The sequence below is a fragment of the Sphaeramia orbicularis genome, chromosome 7 (genome assembly GCF_902148855.1).
Source record: "Sphaeramia orbicularis chromosome 7, fSphaOr1.1, whole genome shotgun sequence".
NCBI classification, from domain to species: Eukaryota; Metazoa; Chordata; class Actinopteri; order Kurtiformes; family Apogonidae; genus Sphaeramia; species Sphaeramia orbicularis.
This window is the reverse complement of record NC_043963.1, coordinates 44,380,954-44,405,618: the sequence shown is the minus strand read 5'-3', so window position 1 is coordinate 44,405,618 and position 24,665 is coordinate 44,380,954. Positions and strand designations below refer to the sequence as shown.

At 35.0% G+C, this 24,665-nt stretch overlaps 1 protein-coding gene across 2 annotated transcripts in view; it reads left to right on the top strand.

The window, feature by feature from the left end:
- LOC115422891 (MICOS complex subunit mic25a-like) overlaps positions 1–24,665 on the top strand; it is a 256,763-nt gene that overhangs the window by 72,779 nt on the left and 159,319 nt on the right. The window lies entirely within an intron of this gene.

The window sequence follows — 24,665 nt, the reverse complement described above, 5'->3', positions numbered from 1 at the left end:
CCCATTCTTCTTTAATAGTATCTTTAAGAAAGTCGACATTGCTGTGTGATGTTCTATTGGTAGCATGTTCTAAAACGCCCCAAATAGCAGAATCCAGAGGGTTTAGATCTGGGCTAGAAGGCGGCCATAAACATGATTCCCTAAAATTGCTAAAGTTGGATTTGTTGCTGTTGTCAACAAGTGTTTTGGTGTTCTTGTGTAAGATTTTAACTTCAAATCATATTTTACTGCATTTCTAACGGTCTTGTTGTCTACCTCAAGTTCAATTGCCATTTTTCTCATGGATTTGGTTGGATCCTTTAGGATTTTGGATTTGAGAGCTTTAACCCTTTCATGCACACTGGTCACTACAGTGGACAGCTATTCTACAGCTGCTCTCTTGTATATTCATGGATTTTGTTGTTCTTTTCTTTTTTTTTTTGTTTGTTTGTTTTTTTACACATATCTTTATTAAAGTTTTAAGACACTACATATTTTTTCTGACATGAATCGGTAACATTATGTAAATCTCTCTTGAGCATAAACCCCCAGAATCACAAGCCCTCCCCATAGTTTTCACACAATTTATCAGTAAATGCATGTTTCTGTGCGTCAAAAATTAAACACATGGTGTCCAGTTGAGTGGACATTTTTGCAACTTCATTAAAAATAGGTTCATAAGAATTTTTTTTTTTCATTATTGTTTTTTATGTTTTTTTTTGGTTTTTTTTGGTTTATTTTTATTTATTTTTCAGAAGAAAATTTTCAATCGCATTGTTTTTTTCATGCCTAAAGAGGAATAAAAATACTTAGGAAAAAATTTTGATCACGTTCTCATAATTCGTACATGAAAGGGTTAATAAAAGCTTTGGTACGTTTTTTGTTGCTTCCTCCACTTCCAGACTTTCTCGTAATAGTTTTGCTCATAGTCATTCTCTTCTTTCCATTATAAACAGTCTTTATGGACACTCCAACTATTTTTGAAATCTCCTTTGGTGTGACGAGTGCATTCAGCAAATCACACACTCTTTGACGTTTGCTTTCCTGATTACTCATATGGGCAAAAGTTTCTGAAAAGGTATGGATAATAGTGTTAGGTATGATTATGACATCAATATATGTTTGGTTTCAAAACAATTGACGTAGTGCCTGCGGAGAAAAAACAACTAAATGTTCATTGTAAATTTTGCTTCCCCACCCTGTATATTTTAAAAGTACATTACTTCTAATGTCCAGCACACATTTTACTTTTTAGAAAAATGTTTTAAAAATACTTAGATGGTATTAAATTCAGCATAAATGTATGTTTGCATTCTTTGTCTGTCAGTGCAATTCAAAGCATAACTTTGATCCTCTTCTATTGAACCTATATTAGACTTATACATTGTAAGGTCAATTTAAAACCCTTTTTGCGACTCTTTTTACAGTGGTTACAAATATCTAATAAAGTGAGATAAGTATATGTTAAAATAAACTGAATTAGTTTATTAAGGTATTTGACTTTATAGATATTATATATGCAATGTATTAATTAGGCCTGTAACGGTACACATACCAAACCGAACCGTTTCAGTACACACCTGTTCGGTTTGATACACAGCTGTACCGAAACGGCACAGTACGTTGAGAAAAAGTAACTAAAGATGGTGTTCGATGCGGAACTTTAAATCCACGCAAGTTCCACACGGACATATTGAAGAAGCGTACGTTGACCCGAAATACAAAAAAGCAGCCGCTATAAGGTTAAAAAAACCCCAACAAATATGATATCAACCTGGAAGGAAGAGATTGAAGACCCTGCTCCATCATTACAGTCCTGTTTGGGATCACTACGGGTTCATGAGGAATTTTTTTGTTTTTATTTTTATGCAGAATGTGAATTAAAATACATGTAGTAATCCTTTTTTTTTCTAGTTGATTTATAGCAGCAGAATTATATTATTCCTATTTTTCTACATTCTGTTGTCTCCAAAAATTGGGGGAGGGGTTTTCTTTCTTCCCGTACCGAACTGAAGAAAAAAAAAAAAAGAACAGTGGCTGTCAAAACTGAAAACGTACTGAACCGAAAATTTTGTGTACTGTCACAGGCCTAATACTAATACCTGCTGAATAAACAATTGAAACTTGTCCATCCAACCTTGTCCATCAGTTACCAAAACTCTTACTATTTTATGCCCTTGTAAACTGAAAAAATACAAACTATTAACTGTTTTGCAAAATAGACACCCTCGAGGAGCAACAGTAAAGATTTTACAGTTTAAAGAAAATTGGAACTACACCTTAACCCTTTCATGCATGAATTATGAGAGCGTTAATCAAGATTTTTTTCTTTATTCCTCTTTAGGCATTTAAAAAACAATGAGATTATTATTATTATTTTTTTTTATGAAGCTATTTTTCATGGAGTTGCAAAAATGTGCGTTTAATTTTTAAAGCAACGAAACGTGTATTTACTGATATACTGTGTGAAAACTATGAAATAAAAACATTAAATGCTGCTAATTTGATGTTTTCTCACATTTTAACATACACTATAAACAAAAAGTTATGGAGATTTAAAATTTTGGGGGCTATTTTTTTCAGTTGGGATTTTTGCACAACGCTTTTTACTCTTTTTGTGTGTGAATTGAATTGAAACACATTTTTTAATGACCAGACATAGTTTTATTTACAAATGGCAAAAATTACAAAAAAAAAAAAAAAAGAAATATCCTTAACTTTTTGTTTGTAGTGAACTCCAATACTAGTCACTTCATGTAGATAATATGCCAAAAAAAAACAACAACAAAAAACTAACTTTTGTTGTTAATTACAGTCTAATAACAATAAGAAGGAATTGATTTACACTCAAACATGTTAGATTTGGTTTATCAAGAACAGCCAAGTTACAGTAATGTTATCAATTGCAGTGTATTGTGTTGGCTGATATGAAACTAAAATAACAAAATCCATGAATATACAAGAGAACAGCTGTGGAATAACTGTCCGCTGTAGTGACCACTATGCATGAAAGGGTTAAAGCAGGTTTTATAAAGTGGTCAAAAACAGATGTTAATATTCTGTCCATCCGTTACTGAGGGTTTTTTTTTTTTTTTTTTTTTTTACTATTTTTAAGCCAGAAAATTAGGTTAAAACATTTTTTTCAATCGCACATCTAAACATGTTCATTATTCCCTGCAAAGTGAAGTATTGTTCATCTTTCTACCTTAACCCTTTCATGCATTGTCCACTCCAGTGGACAGTTCTTCTCCAGCTGTTCTGTTGTATATTAATGGGTTTTGTTGTTTTAGTTCCATATCAGCCAACACAGTGGACACTTATGCACCATCCCATACACTGTAATTCAGATCATTACTGTAACTTTGCTGTTCTTGATAAACCTGATCTGCACTAACATGTTTGAGTGTAAATCAATTGTTATTTGTTAGACAAGAAGGTTTTTTTTTGCATATTATCTCCATGAAGTGAGTAATTACTAGCATTAGAATATGTTAAAATGTGAGAAGACATCAGATTAGCAACATTAAAAATGATTTTATTTCATTGTTTTCATATCACTTTCTGATATTGGGTTTTAAACACGTTTCTTTACTTCAAAAATTAAATGCATGGATATTTTTGTAACTCCATTAAAAAAAAAAAAACTCGATCGCATTGTTTTTTTCATGGCTAAACACTGAAGAAAAAAATCTTGACTATGGTTCTCATAATTCGTGCATGAAAGGGTTAAATAAGTTGTGAAAGGGCAAACATAAATGTAGTAAGGCTGTCCATCTGGTACCGCTGGGCCAGCCCCTTTTACAGCTTTTGTGGTGGTTGTTTCAGCTGGTTCTGGAATAAAAGACAAATTGTCTGTTTTATATTTTTACTATATTTGTCACCTATTGAAATAATCGAGAATATAATAGATCGGTACAGCTCTGTTACAAATTTTTACAGCTGAAAGAGCTAAAAAGGACAGTAATACGGTTGGAAATGCATGGCTGCAGGCGTCTGTAAATGTGTTTCAAAAGAGGACAAGGATGTAAACGGGCTCGAGCATCTCCAGAGAGCCCTTAGAGGCCTTTCATCGCTCTGTCTGACATTTAACTGGCACAAAAGGTGTGGAAGCTGTTAGTCTCCAGTTAAGTCTCGGCTTCACTAGACGGACCTTTCTCTGGAAAAAGCATCCGTCAGGTTTTCAGTGGAGAAAACCTTGTGTTAAATCTAAGCCTTGTGCTGCGTTTCCCATGGTTAATGTATGTCTGTCCAGCAGTGGGAGTGGGCAGAGCAGATGGACTCACACCAGACAGGACTGGACCATCTCAGTACCAAATCTCTCCAATGCTAGTTTCCCCCATATCATCCATCTGTTTGGACTTATACCACTAGATCGGTCCGTTCATTTATCACTTTTATCTGTCTTATACTGGCTTTTCTTTTTTATAAACATTTATTTATTATTTTTTCATTCATACAAAACTTGGAACATCATGAACATCTTGAACATGGCAGAGAAAAAAATAAATATATAAATAAATAAATGAAATTAAATATGTATAAATAAAGCAAAATAAATAAAATAAATCTCAAAAACATGTGACAAACATTAATCTGACAGCATTACCTAGAAACAGCTGATTAAATAACATAATAAATAAAACTTAGGTATGGAGTTGAAATAATACTATACATGTACAGAGTGGGGAAGCAAAATTTACAATATTTTGAGGCAGGGATTGAAAGACAGTGTATGACCAATTAGTTTATTGAAAGTCATGAGAATTTATTTGCCACAAGAAAACTGACATAATAGAAAATGTTTTTATTCTATGTGTCCTCCTTCTTTCTCAATAACTGCCTTCACACGCTTCCTGAAACTTGCGCAAGTGTTCCTCAAATATTCGGGTGACAACTTCTCCCATTCTTCTTTAATAGTATCTTCCAGACTTTCTTGTAATAGTTTTGCTCATAGTCATTCTCTTCTTTCCATTATAAACAGTCTTTATGGACACTCCGACTATTTTTGAAATCTCCTTTGGTGTGACGAGTGCATTCAGCAAATCACACACTCTTTGACGTTTGCTTTCCTGATTACTCATATGGGCAAAAGTTTCTGAAAAGGTATGGATAATAGTGTTAGGTATGATTATGACATCAATATATGTTTGGTTTCAAAACAATTGACGTAGTGCCTGCTGAGAAAAAATAACTAAATGTTCATTGTAAATTTTGCTTCCCCACCCTGTACATTCCCACATCAAACAAAATGTCCCAATTTGTCACTTACTCACTACCCCTTCATTATCACCACTCTTAATTAAATCCAAAAACATCTTCCAAATGTTATAGAATTCCGAAGTTCTCTTTTTAACCGTATATGTCAGTTTCTCAAGAGCCAAACTTGAGGTTAAATTATTTAACCAGAAGTCAAAAGAGGGGCGACCAATATTTTTCCAACACAAAGCGATACACCGCTTAGCTTGTAATAAACATAAATCAACCATTTTTCTTTCTTTAGCAGATAAAGAGCAGTTTACAGGATAAATGCCCAGTATACATAATTTAGTTACATAATTTAGGACACACAGGTATCGGACAAGATGTAATCTGGGAAACATATTTCAACACAGAATTCCAGAATTTTTGAATCTCATCACATTTCCACAAACAGTGATATAATGAACCCTGATGATTATTACACTTGTAACATCAGTCTGGTATATTAGGATCGAATTTATTTAATTGTACTGGGGAGACATAAGTTCGCATTACCCAGTTAAATTGTACCAACCTTAAACGGGTATTGATGGTTCTAGTGTGCGTCATTGAACAAATTGTACTCCATTCATTTAATGACACGTCTGTTCTTAAATCTTTTATCCACTGTGAGCCAGAATTACTAACCACAACACCCCATATGTATATGGATCGAGATATGTTCGAGTCTTTGCCCCGCCCGCCTTCCATCATATACATTTTTACCTCTGCCAGGAGGTATTGTGATCACTTTGCTTTGTGTGTTTGCGTGTTTGCATGCGTGTTTGTTTGTTTGTTAGCAAGATAACTCACAAAGTCATGGACGGATTTTCATGAAATTTTCAGGAAATGTTGATACTGGCACAAGGAACAAATGATTAAATTTTGGTGGTGACCGCGGGGGGGGCATATCTGTCTTGGCAGAGGTCTGCGCTCTCCGAGTGCTTCTCTTGTTGACCACTGAAATCCATTGTCTCAGCTTGATGACATTAGAAACCAACTTTGTCATCTTCAATACACAAACATGACTGCTCTGTTAAACACACCGTTGGCCTGGACTGGAGTCAAACATCTCCCAAACATGATGTCACTGCAGCAGCACTACCTAAACAGTGGGGTTGTGGTTAATAAACCTCCCACAGTGATCTGAGAATATCACCTGGAGTGACAGAACTTGGATCAGCTGGACCTCCTCTGGATAATCGCCACGTTTCCACACTTTTCCTCTTCCACTGCTGCTACTGTTTCAGTCCATTTTCTAGCTTGTTTTCGATGCCCAGTGTGGATGGTTATCATACAGAGGTTTCATGTCATACTAGTGTGAATTGTCTTTGATGGTGTTTCTGTACCCGAGAGTCCAAACCAAGGTTCATGTTTTTGTTGCTTCGTACACATTTGCTGTTAGTTTTGCTCTCACACAGGAGTGAACTAACACTTCCTCCTGTCACCGTTGGCATGTGCTGCATCTGTCTTTATTTTCTTCTTCCTTTGCTTTTTGGCAGCCACAGCCTTACAGCTTCTTTCCATTGGACTGGAACCATAAACTATCGAAAAACTGTTTTCACACTCCATATAAACCAAACCATGGTTCAGTCTAAACTGGGCCAAGACCACCTAAAAACCTCTGCAAATTTCAGATCACACTGAAAAGTCTGAAAGTGCAGATCAGAGTCAGGTTTTTGAGGAGCACTTAATGCCCATTTATGCTCACTTTATACTTTCATGCATCCACTGCATAGGAATTAGGCTACGTTTACAAGTAGCCTGGTATCTGGTAAAACTGAGATTTTTCTCTATGTTTGTGCCTATCACAGTGTGTTTCAGCCTTGGGGTCGGGACTCCACGTGGAGTCACCTGGAATTCAAATGAGGTAGTGAAATTTCTAGTAATTGATAAAAATAAGAAAAAAAAACAACTTACTAATAAAAAATATATGGTGAGTTGAGAGAGACAATCCCAATCCATAAAAGACATGACAAACTGTGAAGCTGAAACTGAAGCACTGTGGTTCTGTTTATCTGTCAAATGTTCATTGTGGTCAGTTTCAGATGCTGCAGCTCTTTCATAATTCATAGTTTGAGTTCTTGTTTGTTCAGTATTAATTGTCAGCCTTGTAAATCCAAGCTGGACTGACTGTACATATCCTGACCAAGGAAAATCAAATTCTCACTTTGTGCAGTAATCTACACCTGGCTTTTCTGCCTCCGTCCTAATAATATATATTATATAGACTAAATGTCATATATAATTAATATTTAATTGCAACTAGGGATGTAACGATATGAAAATTTCATATCACAGTTATTGTGACCAAAATTATCACGGTTATCATTATTATCCCGGTATTGTTGAAATTATGCTCAAAATATTCAAAAAGTACTTATACACACACTGAAATAATTTAACCAAGTTATATTTGAAAAAAAAATAAAATAAAATAAAATAATTGGCACAATGTACCTTCTGTTGGCAGAAACATTCAAATTTTAACCCTTAGTGGTCTGAGCCTATTTTGTCTGTTTTTCAGTACTTTTGATTTTGCCTTTATATACTATATAAACAAATGTTTACTATACCCATGTTTGGTATCTTTTTTTTTTTTCAGCACAACTTCATCTATATCATATGCCTATTATTTCTTTCACTTTAACCTACTATAAAAACCTAAAAGGACAGAAAACACACAAAAAAAATAAAATCCAATTTGAAAAATGTATATAATTTATTGCATGAATAACACACAGATGCTTAACGAACCTTTTCAAAGACTTTAAAAGTGAATATTGGTTCCAAATGTTAGTTATATAAAATTAAAATTGTAATCATTTAAAACTATACTTAAATATTTGACATAAAAGCAGATCTTTACATAGGGTTTTTTTCCCCTAAAAGTGTGGTAATCAAACACGGTTATCATGATAATTAGAATTTAAATGGTAATACTAACCGTCTGCAATTTTACCACGGTTTATCTTATCGTTATATCGGTAATTGTTACATACCTAATTGCAACATACTATAGCAAACTATTACATGATCAAAAACAAATTAATTTTAGCAATAAAATGTTTCCGTTTTGAATATCTGGGATTGATCAAATTTGATGTTAAAATGGGGTCACGAGCCAAAAAAGGTTGGGAACCACTGGTCTATCATTTACACGACAATAATGGCCACGCCTACCGAAAACAATGGTTTCTAAAAACTCAAGCCAAAGTGGAGATCTCTGTTTTTGCATTTGCATGTAAACAGAGGGAAACGGCAATCTTGGACGGACGTCACAGTTTTCGACAGTTCTACATTTGCGTCAGATGTGCGCTATGTGCGAAGTAACAGAAGTAATGTTTTGTTGTGAATTTTTTTTGGATTCTGATTGGTTAATGATGCTTGATCGTCTAGAGGTTTGGAATGCTCCTGAGTGTAGATTTACAGGGCTGTGTAAACAAAGATTTTTCTGAAAATTTTCACATGTGCACAAAGTTTGTTTTTTTAAATGGAGAGGGGGAAATATCCGTTTTTGTGTAGATGTAGCCTTAGTGTCTGGCAGTCAGTTCAACAGAAGGTGCTGCTCTGAATTAATGTACTGGCCAAATACCAAGAAGAGTAGAGTTTTTTTTTTTTAATTTATTATTTTTTTTTTTTTATCATAACTTTATCATTTTTCCATAACATTTACATCATTATGAATGAATGAATGAATGAATGAATGTTTATTTCAGTTAAATACAAAATACAAAACACATACATATAAAAAAAAACAACAAAACAAAACACCTACATATTAAAAAAAGAAACATAAAATTAACACATTTTGTAACTGAAAAAGGAAGAAGCTGAAGCCGGAGGCTTATTTCTGCTTCTCCTATTCACATCCTTAGTCCAAGTCCACACCTTAAGTTGCAGCAGATAAATACTTAAACTTAAATTATACTACATTCAGTGTAATAAGTTATTTTGTAATCATATTACTTTCATAGCCCTTCATAATTTGACAAAAGGCATTAAGGCATTTCTTACACCATTTGTGAACTTGCCCCCCCCCATCCATATAAACACACGTTTCAAATGGACAAACAGAACACCAAAAGAAAAAAAAAAAAAGAAATATACAAGTCCAAAAAAAAAAAAAAAAAGACTCAAACCAATCTGTGTTGATCATTCCAGTCATATCACCAACATTCTGGACCTCTGGCATAAGAAAAAAAAGTCCCAGCAGTCAGACTGTGGGCATTGAGAAGACTAGGATGGCAGTAAAAGAGTGAGGAAGAAAGAAAAATACATTAAATAAAAACAAGGAATCAGGCAAAAGGCAGGTTCTTGTTATGAGTTATGAACTGTGACCAGGTTCTGTCATATTTATCCTCCAAAAGAGTAGAGAGTTTTTTGGAAGAAAAAGAAGAATTACAAACATGGCAATGACTGAGGAGTTTTTACTAATATTGACATTGAGGATATTAGTTGTAAATATATTAGTACTTTTTCACCAACTCACATTGTCACATCATGAAAAGTTCCACCGTTTCTGGAAATTATTCTCTTTAAATCTCAACACTGCTATTCAGTGTCTTTTTATCCGCTTCATTCCTTATTTTTTTTTTTTTAACCCACTACCACCCCCCACCCCTTCAGTGGACAGCTTTATTTTTAATTACAGCTTATGCTTAACAAGTGACAAGTAACAATTTCAAGTTTTACACTCATATTGTCATCCATTCCTTGTTAGTACTCATATACATAGAGGAAGGGTTTCATTCTTTCTTCATTAATCCTTTCATGCATTAATTATGAGAACCTTAATCAAGATTTTTTTTTTTTTTTCCTGAGAGTTTTTATTCCTCTTTAGGCTTGGAAAAAAGAGTGATTGAAATATTTTTATGAACCTATTTGTCATGGAGTTACAAAAATGTCCACTCAGCTGGACACCATTCGTTTAATGTTAGGAGGTCAGAAACATGTATTTACTGTCATACTGTGTGAAAACTATGATTTTTTTTTTTTTTTTAATGCTCCTAATCTGATGTTTTCTCACATTTTAACATACTATAATACCAGCTATTACTCGCTCAGATTATACGCAAAAAAAAACCAAAAACATTTTTGCTTTAAAAGAAACTGTTCATTACAGTCTAATTGATTTACACTCAAATATGCTACTGCAGATCAGGAAGGTTACAGTAATGGTATGAATTGTAGTGTATGGGATGATGCATAAATGTCCAGTGTGTTGGTTGATGTGGAAGTAAAACAACAAACCCATGAATATACAAGTGAACAGCTGTAGATTAGCTGACCACTGTAGTGACCACTATCCATGAAAGGGTTAAACCTTTATTTAACCAGATCGAGTCCCATTGAGATCGAGATCTGTTTTAAAGGGTGACCTGGCCAAGTCAGCAGCACACACCATTGAAGAATACAGGTTTTCATAGACAGGTAATAACAATGAATGAAAACAAACTGTAAGTATTAGGCCTGTAACAGTATGCAAAATTTTCGGTTCGGTACGTTTTCGGTTTTGAAAGCCACAGTTCGTTTTTTTTTTTTTTTTTTTTTGGTTTGGTACGGGAAGAAAGAAAACCCCTCAAAATGTCTTTAACCTTTTCATGCATGAATTATGAGAACCTTAACCAAGATTTTATTCTAGACATTTAAGCATGAAAAAACAAAAACAAACAAACAAACAAAAAAAAACAAACCAAAAAAAAAAAACAGTGTGATTGATTTTTTATGATCCTATTTTTCATGGAGTGATATACTATACTGATTGGACTGATATATTGTGAGAAAACGATGAAATAAATGCTGATAATCTGATGTTTTCTCACATTTTAACATACCTGCATGGATATAATATGCAAAAAAAAAAAAAAAAAGCTTTTTGTTTAACAGTTCATAATTTTTTACGCTCAAACATGTTACTGCAGATCAGGTTTATCTAGAACAGCAAAGTTACAGTAATTGTATGAATGTCAATGTATGGGATGGTGTATAAGTATCCCCTGTGTTGGCTGATATGGAACTAAAACAACAAAATCCATGAATATACAAGAGAACAGCTTTGAACAGCTGTCCACTGTAGTGACCACTGTGCATGAAAGGGTTAATGCATTTATTATGAATTTTTGAACATTTTTCCCAAAATTTTTGGAGACAATAGAAAATAGAAAAACAGGAATAATATAATTCTGCTGCTATAAATCAAATAGAAAATAAAATAAATAAAATATTACTAAATGTATTTTAAACATTCATTTTGCACTTTTCCGTGAACGGTAGTTTTGAACAAACAACAAAAATCTAATCACAGTTCTGTCAGTTCACATTCTGCATTAAAATAACAACAAAATTCCATATGAAGCACAACATTAACAAGAGGGCAAACTGGTACTCTGTTTTAACAAACTGAAGAGCAATATTGACAATAAAATTAACCAAATTATTTATTTTAGGACAGCTAACACACTGTTTGGGACACTTTGTGTATCTCTGTGTGTGTGTGTGTGTGTGTGTGTGTGTGTGTGTGTGTGTGTGTGTGTGTGTGTGTGTGTGTGTGTATGTGTGCCTGCAGGGTGCGATTTGTCAAAAACATGGGGGGGCATTAATATACGTGGGGGTGCAGTCCATAACTAATGCTGGCGTGAAACGAAAGTGAAACTACATTGAACGTCCAACTCCAGGTTCTACTCCTCTATTATACAGCGTGTGTGTGAGAGAAAGAGAGAGAGAGAGAGAGAGAAAGTGTAAGTGTTAGAGAACTACCGGACATAGGCGGTTGTCTTTCACTGGGAACCTGTAGTGATCCCAAAAGGGACTGTAATGATGGCAGAGGGTCTTCAATTTCTTCCTTCCAGGTTGACATCATATTTGTTTTTTAGTTTACCGGCCGACAGACTGTAACTTATTGTTGTCATGCGGCATCCGTCATCGTCTGTCGTCGTCTGTCGTCGTCGTCTGTCGTCATCTGTCGTCGTTGTCTGTCGTCATCTGTCGTCGTCTATCGTCGTCTGTCGTCGTCGTCTGTCGTCGTCGTCTGTTGTCGTCGTCGTCTGTTGTCGTCGTCTGTCATCGTCTGTCGTCGTCTGTCGTCGTTGTCTGTCGTCGTCTGTCGTCGTCTGTCGTCGTCTGTCGTCGTCTGTCATCCGTTACAAAAATTTCAATCGTCTTCTCCTCCGAAACTACAATTCCGATTGACTTCAAACTTGGTATACAGCTTCTTTATGATGATGTCAACAAAAGTTAGTGAAATTATTTCCATCCAGATCTGATTCTGGATTTGGTGCGACTTTGAAAAATGTCCCCATTATAAGAGATAGGAAGTGGATCGATGCAATAACTCAGTAAATATAAATGATATCCAGTGTAAATTTCTACAGTCCAGCCCTGATGGGGAGATGACCAAAACATAATGTCCACATGCTGATCAGGATCTTCTTCTGGATCCGGAAACTTATGGAAAATTTAACATGGGCTCTTATGGGGAAAAAATTTCAATCGTCTTCTTCTCCGAAACTCCAGTTCTGATTGACTTCAAACTTGGTATACAGCTTCTGTATGATGATGTCAACACAAGGTTTTGAAATTATTTGGATCCGGATCTGATTCTGGATTTGGTGCGACTTTGAAAAATGTTCCCATTATAACAGATAGGAAGTGGATTGATCCAATAAATCAGTATCAATGATATCAAGTTGGAATTTGAATTTTTTACAGATCTGATTGGAATATGACCAAAACATGGGCTTTTTCTGTAATATAATAAATACACAGAACTGGGTGATAATAAATGGCATCTGGATACATTTCCCAAAGTTTTTAATTTGGCCGGTAAGCTACAGGGCCATTGGTCCTATTTTTTTTTTTTTTTAAATCTTATATCAGCTGCTATTTCATATTTCGGATCAGTGTGCGCTCCTTCAATATGTCCGTGTGGAACTTGCTCAGATTAAAAGTTCCGCATCGACCGACGTCTTTCGTTCTTTTTTCTTTTTCTCAACATACTGTGCCATTTCTGGACAGCTGTGTACCGAACCGAACAGGTGTGTACCGAAACGCTTCAGTATGTGTACTAGGGCTGCTCGATTATAGGAAAAAAAAATAATCACGATTATTGTAGCAATAATTGAAATCACGATTATTAAAAACGATTATTTTTTAACCTTAAAGTTGTTTATTTTTTTCTTGCAAAGCAATGTAAAATTTACTCTTTAAACATAAATAAAGCTTTTAACCACTAAAACAAAGTATGTTCACTTTTGTATCAAACAAAAAAATCTTTGAATGCAAAAAGTGTACTGTAAATTCAAGTATGTTTCCTTTTGTAAACAAATAGTGCACTGTAATTAAACTGCTATAGACCTGCCATAGAACTGTAGCAAAAAAAAAAAAAAAAAAAAAAACTCGCGTAAATTGCAAATTATAAATTCAAGTATGTTCAATGTAGTATGAAACATAGTAAATTCAGTGGCGTGCCGTGAGGTTTCAGTTCAGGCCTTCTGTATACAATAGCCATCTAGAATACGTACGTTAAGGTTATACGGGATAGGGTTAGGTTAATACGGGAGTTGCAGCGTAAAGAGATTCGGAAACTGAAGACTGCATTGCGGACGAAGTTGTTTTTATGTGTTTTAGTTTTTCATAAGATTATGATAAAGGTGGCGGTGGTTAAACTTTAAATGGTTAAAAAGGTTTGTTGTGTTAGCGGTCGGTGCGGACAAAACTACGAAACACTTTTTGCACGTGATGTGTTTTTGCTCTTCGTCTTCTTCATCAAACCCAAACTGATTCCATACAATTGAATTTGACTTGCCTTTTTTTGTTTACCAAGCACTTCTGCTGTGATTCTCCTGCTGTTTTTCCAGACCGCTAGGTCCAACTTTCCTCTTGGGGTGGACCTGCCGGCTAGCAGGCAGCAGTAGCTTAGAGGGGGGCGGGGCAGAGAAGCTCATGGTAGCTTGCGTGCACGTGAATTAAAACAACTCAAAATTAATAATCGTTTTTTCTCGATTACATAATTTTTGTAATCGTTGCGTGTAATAATCGAAATCGTAATTGAATTTCGATTAATTGCACAGCCCTAATGTGTACCGTTACAGGCCTAGTAGTTTGTAATATCAGAAAAGTTTGACTGATCTGTGAGTGTACGACGGACACATAAGCAGAGCCTTACAAAATAGTGTGTATTTTAATTATCTTTCAGTGAGCATAGATAAACATTTCCAACCTTGGCGACTAGGCTGTACATACATTTGAACTGCACATGCAGGTCTCGTGTCAGATGCCTGCTTATTTGTATTTGTCTCATTAGTAACAGGCTGGGTTTGCATAGGGAGTACAGACTGGCAGGCTGGCATACGGGTGGCACAAGCTGTGTTTGCTGTTGAGCTTAGGATGTTTATAGGCAGACCTCTGTGTGTGGGCATGCGATAGAGACACACACATTCACAGACAGGGGGGGGGGGGGGTGTTTCCATGCCTACTGTTTGTTCAGATGCACGTGTACTGTACATATACATGCATGAGTGTGTGCGCCTCTGCAGGGCTTAGACTGTTTGCAGACTCTGCTCGAAGGTGCATAATGCCATAGTTTTCGTTTATTTGACTGCTTAAAATGCTCTCGACACTTTTCTCCAACTGCTCGGATGAATTGAATCAAAATGAGTGAAATTAAACGGAGTCGGCTTTGTCAGTGTTATCTCACCCTTTGCATTAACACACTGAGAACGTGACAGTAGGAGTTGGGAATTTAGGACGGTCTAATGTGTCAGCGTTGACAGGCTGGATCATTGTTTGGTTTTCAGGTCTGCTGTTTTTTGGACTAACATGAAGAGCAGCGCACTTTCAGAACTGAACTATGACGGCCAAGTTTCAGACTCGGCTGCTGTCCACATTTGGAGTACTTTAAGCTGTTAAAATAAGTCTAGTTATATATCGTTAGTTGTGTTTCCATCCAGTTGGTTATATTTGCATTTTTATTTTGCACATTAAAAAATCTGAGTGAAAACAATGAAAAAAAAAAAAAAAATTACACTGGGTTGTGATGGAAAAGCTACTGTAAGTTTGTGCGCATGTACACAGTAAATTTCCCAGTGTTAAAAAATGCAGTGTCAAAGTATTTTAATTCTTTCGGAGTTATTCCAACAATGGACAGAGTAAAATTGAACAAGATAACTTCCAGTGTTGGTGAAAATAATTGGAGTTAACAGAGGTTTTACACTGTCAGTGTCATATTCAGTCTTAAAATAAATCGACTCTCTCAAAGTTAATTCAACACCGATAAGAGCAAGATACCTTTCAGTGTTAAAAAATAATGACTCTGAAAAGCCCCGCCCACCAACCTCTGCGTTCAAACTGAGTGAGAAGTTGGACTCTGGCATCGCCTTCTTCCTCACGTCGAAAAACTGCAGTAATTTTGTGTAAATAAACTATTGCTTTTGTTATTTCATCCAAGTAGAATCTGTGTGCAAGAATAAAGTTACGTTGTCATCATCAGTGTTGGGTATGTGTTTTCAAATACCGAATTTCAAGTGGATAACATGATATCGGGTCGGTGGCTTTTATTTTACATGTCATTTTATGTTTACTTTTAATTGCAGTATTTCATTTTTACTTGGAATAAATTGGGCACAGAAATAATATCTTTTTTTGGGCCCTGCAGACACTGGGACTATAGTACATCATATGTAACAGTGTTAGGAGGCAGGTAAAAATCAACACTCTTTGGAGTAATTTATTTATCAACATGTAGTGTTAAGTAGGTTTAACACTGGAAAAGTTATTTCTTAAAACTTAACTCTTAAGTGTTGAATGTGAATAATACTATGTGTGTTACTTCTCACATAGTGTAAAACTTGATTGACACTAATTAGTGTAGTGTAGTGTCAAATATTAACTCTTACTAGAGTGAAGTTGACTCTGGAAATGTAACTCTGTGTTTAGTGGAAATTTTACACTTTGTTGATAGGGACCATATGTTCACTGAGGTAGTGTTAAAATTAATTCTTTAAGTGTTATATAAACACTGGCGATTTTACTGCGTATGGACCAATAAGGAAACTGCAACGCTCACTGAACTGGTAAAAAACAAACAAACAAAAAAACAGGGTTCGTACGGGTGCTTGAAATCCTTGAAAATGCTTGAATTTCAATGTATTTTCAAGGTCTGAAAAGTGTTTGACTTTTAGTTGAAGTGCTGCAATTGTAACTCTGTGATGTGATATGATTTATTTATTTATTTATTTATTTTTTCAATATTAACTCTGCCAGGTTAGATGGCAACCCAAAGCTACTTACAGAAAGATGACACTAGGGATGCACCTATCCGACTTTTTCAGTTCCGATGCCGATACTAATGCTGGGGCCTTGCATATTGGTCGATACCTAATACGATCCAATGTTATTGTTGACATAAAGGTTGTCTTATAATGAAGTATGTATTGAATCATTAAAACATATTTTTTATTGGTAAATTATCAATTTCTAGAAATTTCAGGTGAGTCCATTTGAATTCCAGGTGACCTCACATGGGGTTGCGACCCCAAGGTTGAAAAACACTCTAGCATGACCTGTACTGCACATGGTCAGCAGTTCTTTTTCATGAACACCAACATATCTACTGTATTTTTCGGACTGTAGAGCACACCTGAATATAAGCCGCACCCACCAAATTTTAAAAGAAGAAATGTTTGTACATGTATAGGCCGCACCTGACTATAAGCCGCAGGTGTCCACGTTGTAACATGAGATATTTACACAGAAAGATGGTAAACAGAGAGATTATTTAAATATTTATTTCCATACCTTAACTGCTTTTTTCCAAACAGAGCCTGTTACACGTCATTATGAGGTGATATATACTGAACAACAAAAGAAACGCAAGTATGTTTCGGTATTGGTTTATATGGGAGTTTTATCATGAATATTGGTTTCATATGAGATATTTATATCCAGCTGTGAAATTTACAGTGGCAGTACATTGAATTGTGTCCATGAGCACTGAGTTGACGGTCACAGAGATGGGCCAAGCGAATATGGCGATCCTGATTACGGGTGGTCACACGTGGTCTTCCGGATCTCGGTCTGTCCTGAGTGGTCCCTGTGTCACGGAATCGTGTCCTCAGCCTACTGATGGTGGACTCGTGCACTTGCAGACGTCTGGCAACATTGCGAGCCGTTAAACCGGCATCAAGCATACCAATGGCGCGTTCTCTCAGATTATCGTTAAGGCGAGGCATCGTGGTAATGCAGTAACTTTTGAATCTTACCATTTCTTTTTATAGCCCCCGGATAAACAAAGGGAATTGCCACTCCCATTTGTTGCTCCCACTACCATATCACTCAAAACGTACCGCACCTCCGATACTTTGTACACGTGCTCAACACCACTCGTGGTCATGTTTGCCCGCAAACACACGCTCCAATGGTTACAACTCACTTATTGCAATGCGTATCTCAGTTGACAACTCAACAGGACAGCTGAACTCTTGCCTAAATTAACGACCAAAACTTGCATTTCTTTTGTTGTTCAGTATATATGTGTATGAAAAGAGAGGCTGTAAAATGATTAGAATCCTTTATTAACATGTGCAGAATCATTAGGTAGTTTCTTTGCTATAAGTAAAATGGGTCAAAAAAGAGATTGAACCAAATGTGAAAACTCGAAAACTGTAAAATACCTTTCAGATGGATAAAACACTCTTGAATTCCCTGAATGGAAGGCATATGACTGCTATTGAAAAGAAGATATATTAGTCACAAATGTTTGTTTATCTGTAAATTCTGAGTTTTTTATTCTCACTTCAACAGATGAAAATAAACAAGTGAGATGGGAAATTTTTCATTTAGTTACTTAATAATTCTGCACACTAATAGCATACACAGATATTCTCCTAAAGCCAAAACCTCACTTTTACTTTCTTAAATATTAAGGTTGGAGGTTTATTAACATTTTGAATTGACCGTGAGCACTGTAGTTGTTCATTAACCCATAAAGATCCAGTGGTACTTTTGTGGCAGTTCACAAATTTCTCTTTTTTTTTTTTTTTTTTAAAGTTTAACCTTTCTGAAGTGATTTATCAAAATGTATTGTAATATTATCCTCTTTATTTTGAGTTTTTTTCAGTGTAAATCATGTACTTTTCTAGATTTAATCATTTATCATGTAGATGTTCATTAACCCTCCGGTATCCCGTCCAGCAAGGCCCTTACTAAGCACCAAGTGTGCCTTTTTGGCACACTTGTGAAATAATATCAAAAAAAAATTCATACAGTTTGTTTTTAATTCTTTTACACTTTTTTTCTATTTCATCAACTTGAGCCATAAATAAAAATACCAAATACTCATTAATTGTCACATTTTTAACCCTTTAAATGCCATGTTTGTAATGTAAACAAACCATTTTTTTGGATGCAAAAAGCACAAAAAATTATTTTTTTTCAATATACTACATAAAAAGTGGATCACATACTATTTGATTTTTGCAGCCTGGTATATGTCAATGATTAACTCCAACACGGGTTAATTTGCATTATTATTTTTGGTGCTAGGTCAAATGCACAAAAACACTAGCATCTGTCACCACATATAAATCAAACTATTAAATATTATATATTGATTTATTTTTCTGCTCTGATTTTATTTTATTTTTGTAAATCAAGGTCAGCCCTAATCATACAGATCAAATGGAAGAAACAGTGCGTTTTAGGCACACTTGGGAGACAGATGCTAGTCTTGTAATTTTCTTTTGTTTACAATGTGCACATTTTAGTTGGTGGCCAGAATTTTAAAGATCATGCAAAAATGAATAACTTTTGAATTCTAACCTTATTTAAATTGTGAAAAATAATATGAAGTTTTTTAACGCAAAGTGCAGTGTGCCTAAAAGATGCACCCAGATAAGAGAGGGTTAAAAGGTTAAAAATTCAAAAGTTATTAGATCAAAACAGAGAAACTGAAGAAAAAGTGACTTTTTCAGCAACGATATCAATAATTGAATGTAAAACCAAGTGTGTCCATCCACTGTTATTGATCCAACTCAATGGGTTTTACTGGTGAATCAATGTTGTAGAGGATGACAGTGTTTCCACGGTAACTACAGAACCTCTGAATGTCCAAATGGGTCATATCTGATGACTATGAAAAGACGACAAACTGCATTTTACACCAATTATTGACATGTATTGATAGAATTAATGGATCAGAAGTTATTAAGTATTTTAGATCAGTAGAGGCTTTTGGTCAGTGGTGGGTGTTTGGGTCTTTATGGGTTAATAAAATGAATCTTCAAAAATACAACTTGCCTAATAATTGTGCATATTATCTACTTTTATCTACAGTCGGGTAATATGAGGTTCCTGAAAGCGAGACATGTTTACAAAACACAAAAATGGAAAACTTTATTATTTCATATGTGACCAGAGGATGTAAATAGCTCTAAAAAATAAACTTCTTTTTCTTTTTGTGTCTCAATCACAATGCCACATTGACTTACACACACATATACACAGATAAACACATACACACACACACTCCTGTCATTGCAGAGTATAGTTTGAAGCAGGTGGAAATAGAGCGTACAGAAGGAGATAATAATCCTCCTCTAAGTTTGTCAGGTTGGTTGACATGCTGTCAGTAGAGGCCTCCATGTAGCACCAGAAATACCTGCACAGAGAGAGAGAGTGAGTGAGAGAGAGAGAGAGCTTTACTCCAAATAATGTCCTGGTACTTCCTTTATACCTGGTCAGACAGAAAAGCAGAGGACTTACTTAACACACACATATATATGTATGCACACATAAACACACTTTCACAACAGTATATACCATACACACACATTGACAACATGTTCCCAACCCTTCACTGTTCTGTAATAGATGTAGAAGGATTAGTTTTATGATCACAAGTTTTTCTCCTTTTTTTTTTTTTTTTTTTTTAAACAGTGTATTAAAAAGTTTTTTTGCCGCGTTGCACTTTCTTATGGAAATGCATACACTCCGGGCCCTATGTAGACTGAGTCAAAGTTTAACACTTTCATCCTGTAAAAAGCTATCTGCTCAATATGCTGCAGAGAGAGGCTTCGAATCTGCTTATTAGTTTAGCTTGTTAGCAATATTTCCACTGAGGCTGAACCCATCTGGAGATGAAGATATGAGTTTCATAACAAGTTAACGTTACAAAACATTGCACAGTTGTGGTTAACATTGTAGTCATTATTTTGCATGCATACATTTCTCAGCATGCCCACCAAGAGACATGTTCACTCAGCTCCGTCATTCAGTTTAAGTGCCAGGTGTTCAGAAGAACGTCCTGCAGAGCAAACTAAGGACGACAAATGAGTCTCGCGCACAAATTCACATGCATTTCACAAAATATTCAGTTTTTCTTCAAACATATATTGTTGCATAGCATGATTTATGTATCTTTTATGCGGACTGAAAATTTTTCAAAATCACTGATGAATATTTTAAGAATGTCTTGTTATTTGATGCCAAATATCTATACCTAAAAAGTAAAGGTCAGTGCACCAGTGCATGCAGATTTTATTATTATATTTTTATCAACCCCTGTAGCCCTATCAGCCCAACCGCGGGCTGAAAAAAAATTATATTAATATTCATCTACTATAAAAATATAATAAATCAGGACAATGGATGTTTTTTTCAACTTTAGCTCAAAGTTTAGACCCTAATGTTAATAAAAGTACATTAAAAGTGTATTTTAGTGCAAACTTTAATGTTCAAACATGATTTTTAATCTTTGTGGGGTGAAATATACGCTATTAAAAATCTCCGACACGAACAATTAATTTATGCATATCATCGTCAATCCAGCCGAAAAAAAACAGGTGAGGATAAAAAATTCCAATTTCTCTTTTAGTTTGTTACAGTTTACTCAGGCATAGTAATAGATACAATATTTTAGACAATGGGAATAGATTCTGTGAGGTCTCTAAATGTCCATAGACACCAAGAACATCCATATGAACCTTACTATTATAAGTATTATCAGTAATTCTTCATTTACTTTGGGTATGTCTTTTTAGGTGTTTTTCCCCTGAAAATATGGTCAGGGTTAAACAGGTTAATAATATGATTTTATAAGACAAACTAAAGGTGTCAAAAATAGGCATGTTTTTTCATGTGTTGTAAATTTGCTTAAATAAAATAAATGATCAAATAAAGACAGGCTGCTGAATCATAAAAAGTCTCTCAATCCAAATCGAGGTAAATAGGTTTAATTATAGGCTTATGTACAGGAAAATATAAAAACACTAAATGAAAAATAAACTGATTTCAACCAAATTGAGTGATGGCATTTTCTTTTTGTTAAAGTAACAAATTGGGGTCCATCAGAAATCCCATACTAAGTACTACATACCACATACTTAGAGACCCTGACATCAGGCTGCAGATGTTTTGCCTGATTCACTTTATCTTTATCTCGTGGGCACTTTTAGCAAAGTTGACTTTGGAAGGTTTGACTTGATTTTATGTTTTTTTGTGTTTTCGTTTTTATGTATGAATGCTTGTGTCTGTTTGAAACTAATGCACTGCTGCCCGTCTTGGCCAGGACACTCTTGAAAAAAAGATTTTTAATCTCAGGGAGGTTTTCCTGGTTAAATAAAGATAATGTGTAAATAAATAAACATACACAATATATTTATGTCCAACTTAATGTAGGTAAAAAAAAACAACAAAACAACCCAGCAGCGTTTCTGTATATGGACACAGCGCTCAGAGCATGAATACAATATTGAATTATAGACACAGCTTTAGTTTTTGAGGCAGTGTTAGTGTAAATATGGATTTCTTTATGCATCATGTTCTTCTTTCTATTGCCATAAGAATTAGTTGTAATGTTGGCCAAGACAACATTTTTTTCCCACACATTTACCTCGAAGTCCAAAAATGTTACAAAAGCTGTCACAAAAGCTAGATGTGAAATTCATGAGTAAAATTGATTGGACTGTGACTTTCCTCTTTATTGAAAATATTCTTCTCTGAAACAATGAAAACAACAACAGGATTTGGACTAACAAACCCCTGAGTGAGTTGTCTTGTACTCATGAGACACAGTAAACAAAGTTGTGTTGCTAACTTTCAGTGAAAGAACAAACCGAGGCTATAATTTTTTGTGTTTTTGTCGAATCACAAACCATGTGTGGTTATTTTCTGACTGTTGGTCAGTTTCACTGGTGCCAATTATGGATGAAAATCCTTTACCCTTAAAAACAAAACAGTAGTAAAATGTAATACTTTGGACTAGTGATGCACAATTAATTTGACCAGTCATAGTGTCACTCTTTGTGGTTAAGCAACTGGAAACAGCTGGTATTTAACCCTTTCATGCATAGGTCACTCCAGTGGACAGTTCTTCTCCAGCTGTTCTCTTGTATTTTAATGGGTTTTGATGTTTTAGTTCCATATCAGCCAACACAGTGAACACTTACACACCATCCCATACATTGACATTCAGATCATTACTGTAACTTTGCTGTTTTTGATAAACCTGATCTACACTAACATGTTTGAGTGTAAATCAATTGTTATTTCTTAGACAAGAAGGTTTTTTTTTTTGCATATTATCTCCATGAGGTGAATAATTACTGGCATTAGAATATGTTAAAATGTGAGAAGACATCAGATTAGCAGCATTAGAAATGTTTTTATTTCATTGTTTTCGTATCACTTTCTGATATTGGGTTTTAACCCTTTCATGCACAGTGGTCACTCCAGTGGACAGCTCTTCTACGGCTGTTCTCTTGTATATTCATGGATTTTGTTGTTCTTTTCGTTGTTGTTTTTTTTTTTTTTTTCACATATCTTTATTAAAGTTTTAAGACACTACATATCTTTTCTGACATGAATTGGGAACATTATGTAGATCTCTCCTGAGCATAAACCCTCAGAATCACAAGACAAAAAAATAGGTTCAAAAGATTTTTTTCCTTATTATTTTTTGAATGTTTTTTTTTTTTTTTTTTTAATTATTTTTTATTTATTTATTTATTTTTTATTTATTTTTCAGAAGAAAATTTTCAATCGCATTGTTTTTTTCATGCCTGAAGAGGAATAAAAACACTCAGGAAAAAAATTTTGATTAAGGTTCTCATAATTCGTGCATGAAAGGGTTAAACACATTTCTTTACTTAAAAAATTAAATGCATGGATATTTTTGTGACTCCATAGAAAAAAAAACTCGATCGCATTGTTTTTTTCATGCCTAAGGAGGAATAAAAACACTGAAGAAAGAAATCTTGACTAAGGTTCTCACAATTCATGCACGAAAGGGTTAAGGGTGGTTTCACACCTGGAATGTCCTTTGGTCTGCTTATTTGATTTGGATCGAATGCGGACTTTATTTTTTTTTGTTTGGGTCGGATCGCATTCCCACTGCAGGTTTTGCTAGTGAACTAAAATTTGTAAACAGAAGCACACATGTAACAAACTGGGCTGGCATTGGACAGAAAAGTCGGGGGTGGGGTGAATCAGAGACAGCGGGTGTTGATGAAAACAAACGTGGAGGTCCTACATGCAGTTATCGACACAAATTTACGAAAATAATGTTAATTGTCAAGAACAGCTCATTCAGAGCCAGTTTGGTAATATGGACGTCTGACCAAATGTCAATGAGACATTCATTCTCCTCTTTGCTCCACGTCTGTCCACAGTTCATGGCTGCTGCTGTTAGCTCTGACTACCTGTGTGGCTCGGCTAATTCCAGTGGCTACGGTGGCTCATCAAGCACAAAAAAGTCCAGAGTTTCCGTGGAAACGAACTCTGGTCCGTTTTAAAGAGACCATGCAAAGTAGGTGTGAATACACCCTAATTAAGTAAAATGTGCAACAGGCCGGCGTGGACATGGACGTCCTATTCTGTGTTTGTCTGCTCAGTCTCTACACCACACTGACCATTCATTCTGTTCTTTTATGTAAAGTCACTCTGTCTGCTGTAAATTGCTACCAATGAGCAGATTCAAAAAGAAACCAAAGCTCTATTAAAGAGCTGCAGGTATTTATTATTTTTGTAATTGATAAATCTATCTATTATTTTCTTTGGTTCAATTTGATCAGGCAATTATTTGAATAGGCGAGAAAATAAAAAAAAAAAAAAATGCGAAAAAGACTTGTCCTTTATTCCAGAACCAGCTGAAACAACAACCACAAAAAGTATTAAAGCAAAACGATATATAAAAATGTATATATACAGGGTGGGGAAGCAAAATTTACAATATTTTGAGGCAGGGATTGAAAGACAGTGTATGACCAATTAGTTTATTGAAAGTCATGAGAATTTATTTGCCACAAGAAAATTGACATAATAGAAAATGTTTTTATTCTGTTTCCTCCTTCTTTCTCAATAACTGCCTTCACACGCTTCCTGAAACTTGCGCAAGTGTTCCTCAAATATTCGGGTGACAACTTCTCCCATTCTTCTTTAATAGTATCTTCCAG